Here is a 7,796-nt window from a genome sequence, read left to right on the forward strand (position 1 = left end):
CTGTAGAAAGGGAGTTTGTAGTTCCAGGGGGGTTAGAGGGGAGAATATGCCATGTGCGCCTGGGGTCCGGCACGCATGTTCTCTCTGTATACATGCCCACACAGAATCCAATTAAAAACCACGATAAAGCTATAATCTTCTGTCAAAAGCTAAAAGAGTATGTGAGGAAATTTAGGGGGGAACAGTGGATTTTAGGGGGGGACTTTAATTTTGCTTCGGGAAGGAACGATAGAGGGACGGGGACTTTGTTACCAGGGGACATCTTGTATAAAAAGCTTTGGCAGGAGATTATAGATTTATTAAATATTAAAGATGCATTTAGGGATTTAAATCCCACGGTAGATAGTTTCACTTTTTATAGAGGCCAAACTAGGTCCAGAATTGACCGTATTTATACGAATTTAAAGGTAGGTAAGGTAGATCATGTCCCACTGGTTTTTACAGACCATTACGGTGTGTTGGGTGCGGTAGAAAGTACAGGGAAGAAGAAAATGGGAAAGGGATTTTGGAAAATTAATAATAGCCTATTAGGGGAAGAGGGGACAGTAAGGGAGGTAACACAGTTTTGGAAGGGTTGGCAAAAAAGGAAGGGAAATTTTGGGTGTCCAATAGAGTGGTGGGAGAAGGGGAAACAAAAGTTACAGGGGATCTTCAAAAGGAATGGTAAGAGGGTGAACAGGGAGAGAGGGGAAGGTATTTTAGCTTTGGAGAGGGAGTTGGACTTTTTGGGGAAGGAGAGGGACAGAGGGGTGGACATTACAAGGCGGTGGGGGGAAGTAAGAGGGGAATTGAGCAAATTGGAAATGGCAGATTTGGAGGGGGCAAAAGTGAGGGCGGGGGCAAAATTCATAGAGGAGAGGGAAGCACCGACCACTGATTTTTTCAAGGTAGAAGTGAGGACAAAGACAGTTATTGATCAGTTAAAGGATGAAAATGGAAAGGTTTTAGAAGAACAAGATGAAATTTTAAAAGAGGTACAAAGGTTTTACGAGAATTTATATAGGAAAGGTGATACGGTAAAGGTGGCTAGGGACAGGTTCGCATCAAAAATCCATAAGAAACTAACTGGGGAACAACAAAATAAATTGGAGGGTTTGTTATCTACAGGGGAGGTTTTGAGGGAATTAAAAAATATGAAGGCGGGAAAATCACCGGGGATTGATGGGTTAGGAAAAGAGTTTTATTTGTATTACTGGGAGCTATTGGGGGACGATTTGGTAGAGACTATAAATAATGTATTTTTACGGGAAAAACTGGGGGGAACGATGAAAACGGCAGTGATATCTATTTTGTTCAAAAAAGGGGATCCGAGGGATATTAAAAATTATAGACCTGTAAGTTTGCTAACGGTAGATTATAAGATTATCACCAAAGTTTTAAAGTCGAGACTGTCGGGGGTCATGGGCGACCTAGTGCACCCTGATCAGGCATGCGGAGTCCCCAAAAGATCAATCAATGATCAACTGTTCAATATTCAAACCGTCATCGAACATGCGGCGGACTCCGGGGGTGCACTGGTGGCCGTTGACCTCCGAAAAGCCTTCGATTTAGTATCTCATGAATGGCTATTTCAATGTTTAGAGACCATGAGGTTTGGCCGAAATTTTATGAGATGGATGAGGGTGCTGTATGATGCGCCGGAGAGTAGGGTGCTGGTGAATGGATTCCTGTCAGGGACATTCAGGGTGGGCAGATCAGTTAGACAGGGCTGCAGTCTGTCCCCGCTGCTGTTTGTACTCTGCCAGGAGCCGCTCGCCTGCGCCGTGCGCTCCGACGAACGGGTGCGGGGCATTAAGCTGCCTAACGTAAAACAAGAGGTTAAAAACATTGCCTTTGCGGATGATGCCACGCACCCGATTGCAGCACCCTGTATACGAGCTCTATTCTCCATATACAATGATTTCGGCCAAGCCTCGGGGTCTGATATAAATATATCAAAGACAGAAATATTATTGTTAGGCGGTTTTTCGCACCAAAACATCCCTATAGAGTACAGGAAATATATAGTGAAAATTTCAAACATTTTGGGGATACCCTGGAACAAGGCAGGGCCTTGTGGGAAGACATATTGGAAGAAAATCATGGAAAAAGTGGGGAAAACAATAAAGTTATGGGAAAATAGACACCTGTCCTTTATAGGGAAAGTTTTGGTGATAAAAACCGTCCTCGTTTCTAAATTATGGTACGGAGCGAGAATTATGAAATTGCCAATGAAATATTGTACCGGGTTTGTGAAATTATTGTTTAAATTTTTATGGTCAAACAAAATGGAATTGATTAAAAGAAGCACTATGGTGCAGGCAATTGAAGATGGAGGGGTAGGGATGCCGCATGTAGCCAGTAAATGTCGGGCCCTGTTCATGGAAAGGTTAAAAAGACTCTACCACGTACAAGACGAGGGGGTCACACAGCCATGGATAGGGTACGGCATTTACAAAGCGGGCATAACACTGCGGCATCACTGCCCCGAAATTGCCAAAAATACTTATATGCACAGAGTTATTGGTAGACACGGTGTGTGGGAAGAGGTTTTATACCAGTGTAAAGCGGCAAAGTTGGGTATGGGTAGGTCACAATGGGTTAAAATCACAGCTGCTGCTTTATATGAGAAAATTATGAAAAATGGGGTTCAAATCCCACATACCGTGTGTACCAAAATGTATAATATCAACTGGAAAAAGATATGGAAAAACATATGGCACAACAAAATTTTATATAATAATGAGAAAGAACTATTTTATAAATTTGTACACAGAGCATTACCTGTAAAATCCTTGTTTAAATATTTGCCAAATATCCAGAAGAACTGTGCGAGGTGTAAAATGCAGACGGAATCCATGAAACATGCTTTTTATGATTGCGCTACGATACAGCCTGTTTTGAACTCGTTGTCAAATTTGTCAAGAATACAAGGATGGCCAGCGCCAACCTGGGAAAATATCACATGTCCGGTTTTTGCAAATAGCAAAGGGGTAGATAAAATAGTGGGGGTTTTGGGGATTTATATTCACACGATTTGGACAGGGAGAGCCAGTCTTTGGCAGGGGAAAAATCGAAATGAGCAAAACGAATTCGACAACAGAGTTCAAAACAGACTGTAAGGGGATTCCCCACAATGTGGGAATGGTATACGATTTTAAAAATTCACGTCGTTAGCGTATCGGCTTGCTAGCCTGTCGGGAACGTGCATGATTCGGACGCGGGAGGTCCCGGGTTCGAACCTGCCATATTCCACTGTTCAATTTCCTTCAAAAATATATTTTTTTCCCTCTTGTTTTCTTTTTCCTTCATTCTTTTTGCATTTTACATCTTGCATAGTTAGTTGTAAATATTGTAAATATATGTATATAGGGTATTAATTGAACGCACGCACAGAAATGTGAATTTTAAAACATAGTATAAAATTTTTTGGCGACTTAGATTAGCCCAGTTCCCAAGCAGGGGTCAGAATGAGACCAGATGGATGGTCTCGACCCCTTGCACTGGGCGCACATATGTATATACTTGCCATTGAGCACTATAGGCACATTGTTTTAAACATGAGTTATGAATTATGTTATTAATTTATGTTTTAAACCTTTATGTTTTATGTTATTATGTTATTATTTTATGTTAGTATGCCTTCAATTTACACTGGCACGTTTTATCCACATTGATTTAATCAGATAATTAAATGTTCCGTTTCTATTGGTGCTACAACAAAAATAATAAAATGTTAAATATCAAAATGCAATAAGTGGTGCCAATAGTTTTGAATATTCCGTACACGTATATACTTGGTGCTCACATGTTAATTAATTCTTCCATTGGTGCTAAAACAAAAAAAGTAAACAGTTAAGATTATAAAGTGAAAATTAGTTTCAATGGACATTATTTGGAAGGCGTATATGTATGTATGTTTTGTAAATACTAAGTCTGGGTTCACAGAGAGCGTAAGGGGAGTACTGTGAGGACGGCAACGGGCCGTTTCGGTGCCGGGGTCGGCGACACAAAGTATGACGTCGGTCTGGGCATCGGGACGGTTCGGGGGCGGCTTCGCAGTAGTCCCCCAATTCCATATGGAGTACTGTGGGATCGACGGGGCCGTCGCGACGCCGAGTGCTGTCTCGCCAATAGGGCTTTCAGCACGGGCGTCGGGACGGCACCGGACGGGCTCACAGTAAAATAATGAAAAATTTTAAACAAATAGATACATCTTTTGTAAAACCCCTGTATACAGTAATTGTAAATGAATAATTGTATATGCCCGTTTGGATACGTGAAATAAAAGATACCCACTGCGGGTTTATGCTGCAAAAAAAAAAAAAAAAAAGATTCAGTTTGGAAAGCTTGGTTCAGAAGTCCTGTTCCATCTTGGTTTCTCGGCCTATTGGCTAAGATTCTGTTGGGACATCATGGATTTGTCATCTCAGCTGCATTCTCGGCCTATTGGCTAAGATTTGTCTGGGATAGAATTCTTCCTGTGGACCAAAGGTCTGTTGAAGCTGAAAACATTTCATCATCAGCTGTGTATTTCCAGCATAAGTTGTGGAAATGGAGCAGTACAGGAATTTTTTATTGAAAAACAGTATGGATTAAAGGGACACCTCTTGGATGTTCCATGTAGCAAATTTTAATGAGTTTATCACCATTGCAGAATCTCACTTGCTCACTTGATATGTCAATGATTGAGACCTGACTGCATAAGAATGAGTACCTTTTTTACTGATAAACAGTATGGATCTTGACAACTTCTAAAAGTTAAGGGGCACCTCTTGGATAGTCCATGTAGCAAAATTTCATGAGTTTATCACCAGAATCTCACTTGTTATGTCACTAATTGAGATCCGACTGCATAAGAATGTGTAACATGATGTACCGCATCCTTCCACTATAGGAGACATCTGTATCTCATCTATTAAAGGAGATGAAGCTGCAAAAAGATGATGAAAAATTGAGAAATCAACACCAGGGGAATAATGAATTGCTGCGGTTACTTCATAAAGTTCGCTGCGGTGGGTAAGGGTAAGGGTGGGGTGTCAGCTACTAATGTTCTAAAACGCCTCCGAAATGCTACCAAAAAGGATAATTTTTTGGGTTTTTTGATGATTTTGATAGAATAATAGACTAACATAAGTATAATTTTCTTAAAAAGGAGTGTTTTTTGGGTTTCTTAAAAAGAGTGTCGTGGATTCGCCTTGAAACTATGCCAAGGTATCTTATCAGACCGCCTGGGGAAACACACCCACAAAAGACAAAAAGCAAAAGCCTTAGTCTTCTGTACAGATCTGAACAAGTATACCTCGGCCTTCTCGGCTGTTATAACCGATCAACCTAACACAAGGTGCCACTCCAACTTATTTATTTGGTATTGTGTCTTTCGTGTGGTTTAGCTTCTCAACGATGTGGTTTCTTTTTGCATCTTCATCATCTCAACGATGACACATAATGAAGTTTTATTCAATGGAAACATCTTCTATTTGATCATTAATAGTTCTTATGCAGTCATTTTAATAAAAAATTTGAGATATCCATTTCTATATGAGGCTTTTATTCAATTTGCTGATAAAGAAGAAACCATCATATTATAATGTATTTGATCTTTATAGGATTTAAATATCATATCAAACTGTATGTCAGCAGCAACAGGGGTCATTCAAAAAGGAATTCCGATGGCTTCATCAGGAGCAGGAGAATACTACCCAGCAGCAGTCTGCTCATAGTATCCAGTATCTTCTTCTTCCTCATGGTTTTCAAAGCAGCTTCCACATCTTGTCGGCATCTCTGTCAGCTCTAACACGCCATGCTATCAAAAGTTGACAGGAGGAAATATCAACGGGACAAATGCTAATTCTGATGTTCTTTAATTTATTTTGACAATCTCAGTATCACATCATGCTTTTAGATTCAAGTTCTAGCCAAAATGGTGGTACCTATAGCCAACCCTCGTGTCCATTGGACTTTATGCCAACTAATGCTGGTATTAACGTAACTCTACACCATCTCCTTCAGTTAATAATAATAATAATGATACTGGTAATAATAATCATGAGACTTCTATAGTGCTCAATCCAACTTGTTTCAGTTGTTCGAACTTTACATTATTACCCCTAGCTATTGGCCTGTGCATTCGTGGTTCAAGCTCTACACTCTGGGAGTATTACATTATAATTTCTGCCAACTAACCCATTCACTCTTGCGTTAAGAGGTTAGTAGGGTCAAGTGCCTTGCTCACATACACAAAGACGAAACAGTGGCAACTCCTCCCGAGTTTAGAGGGCGCCCCAAGTGCACAAACAGTTTGTTGATATCAGTGCCCATATACTCCCATTTTCACAGTACTGCAGAAATCTATTGGCCACCAGCAAACCTATGACTACAGCTACGTGGTGTTGGCTGTCAGTAGGACATTACAAGGAGGCCTTATCGCCTCAAAAATATCGACGTAACAATGGCAGGCGCCTGTGACGTCCATCAAACCATCGTACCATAGTGACAGCCAACACCGCCTAGCAGATGCCAATATCATAGCCTTACATTTCATTTCCATAGCAACAGTTTGTTTCCATAGCAAAATTTTCCTTAAACAGTTCCTTAGCAACCGTAGGTTTCCATGGCAATTATTTACAGCATGTTACGAATCATGTAGTTAAGAATGCCACCGTTCCTGAAGTATTCCAGTTCCACTTTGGTGTCGAATCGGACGAGATCTCTGAAGGTCCGTCCATCGTTCACCTAAAATAAAGAATATTTAGTTCATATAGTTATCAATTTAAGTGTCTGGTGAGTCTTCTAAACTTGTGATGTAAGGTTGTTTCAGCCACAATCTTTTTATCACTCATTGCAGCTATATTGCGCATCAAAGTGACAATTATTGCAAGCCACTGTGATAAAAATTGACTTCATGGTTTCGTGCCATGTTCAAATAAGGGATCCTGAAGACCAATTTGTGAAACACTTAAAAGAACTTGGTATTGAACAGACATATATTTTTCAGTTATTCCAAGGCCCAGTTGTTCAAAGCCAATTTTGTCACTAACCCTGACGTTAACTTTACTTGGCATCAAGTCTAATTTCGCCACTCGGAAGAATACCAACCTCAACTCTGTATATCTGGGTAGGTTTCAACTTGTCTGGCAGGGTTATCGAGAACTGCTCCTTGCCGGTGAGTCCGTGCGTCTCCACGGTCGCCCTCGAGGTACTGCAGCGGCATAATGCCCATTCCGACCAGGTTGGACCTGTGGATACGTTCGTAGCTCTCCGCGAATATTCTGTAAGAAAGAAAGCAAGGATTGAAACGTACGATATGATATAGATGCTGTCTCACCCGACAAGATACTGTTGTTGCATGAAACCTATCCGAATATCCTGGGTTAACCACAGTCAATGTAAACCCATTACATGATGTACTACTCAACAGTCAAGACAGTAAATCCATTACCCCCAGAGAGTCGTACCTGACTTCAAGGTCGTAAGTGTCCCTTAGTTGAGGGTTCCACCCAGGTTTAAGAGTCGGTTTGTGTCCCGTTACCAGGGTTACAAGTCTGGAGAAGTGTTCTGTTATAAGCCCCCCTCTTAGGAGGGGCTCTTAAGATACACGTGTGTGCGGGAGTATATAGTGAATGATTAGAAATAAAGAGAGTAACAATTGTATATCCTACAAACAATTTTTTTTGGTATTTTTCTGAATTAACTCCGTTGAGTTTACCGATTTCTCCGCGATCTTCCGGTGGTGGTTGCTATCCCATTGGTTGAAATTAAGTTAAATTAAATTTAAATCTTCATGGGAATTCGCTACATCATATGCCTAAGAAATT

General features: G+C 40.7%; 1 long non-coding RNA gene across 1 annotated transcript; it reads right to left on the reverse strand.

Moving 5' to 3' along the window:
- Positions 1-5,816: 5,816 nt before the first annotated feature.
- LOC135498938 (uncharacterized) lies at positions 5,817-7,796 on the reverse strand. Its single transcript, XR_010449183.1, has 3 exons — positions 7,437-7,796; positions 7,078-7,250; positions 5,817-6,714 (listed from the first exon to the last, which is right to left on the reverse strand). It is a non-coding gene; the product is annotated as an uncharacterized LOC135498938 (long non-coding RNA).

Source organism: Lineus longissimus, chromosome 14 (assembly GCF_910592395.1).
Source record: "Lineus longissimus chromosome 14, tnLinLong1.2, whole genome shotgun sequence".
NCBI lineage: Eukaryota > Metazoa > Nemertea > Pilidiophora > Heteronemertea > Lineidae > Lineus > Lineus longissimus.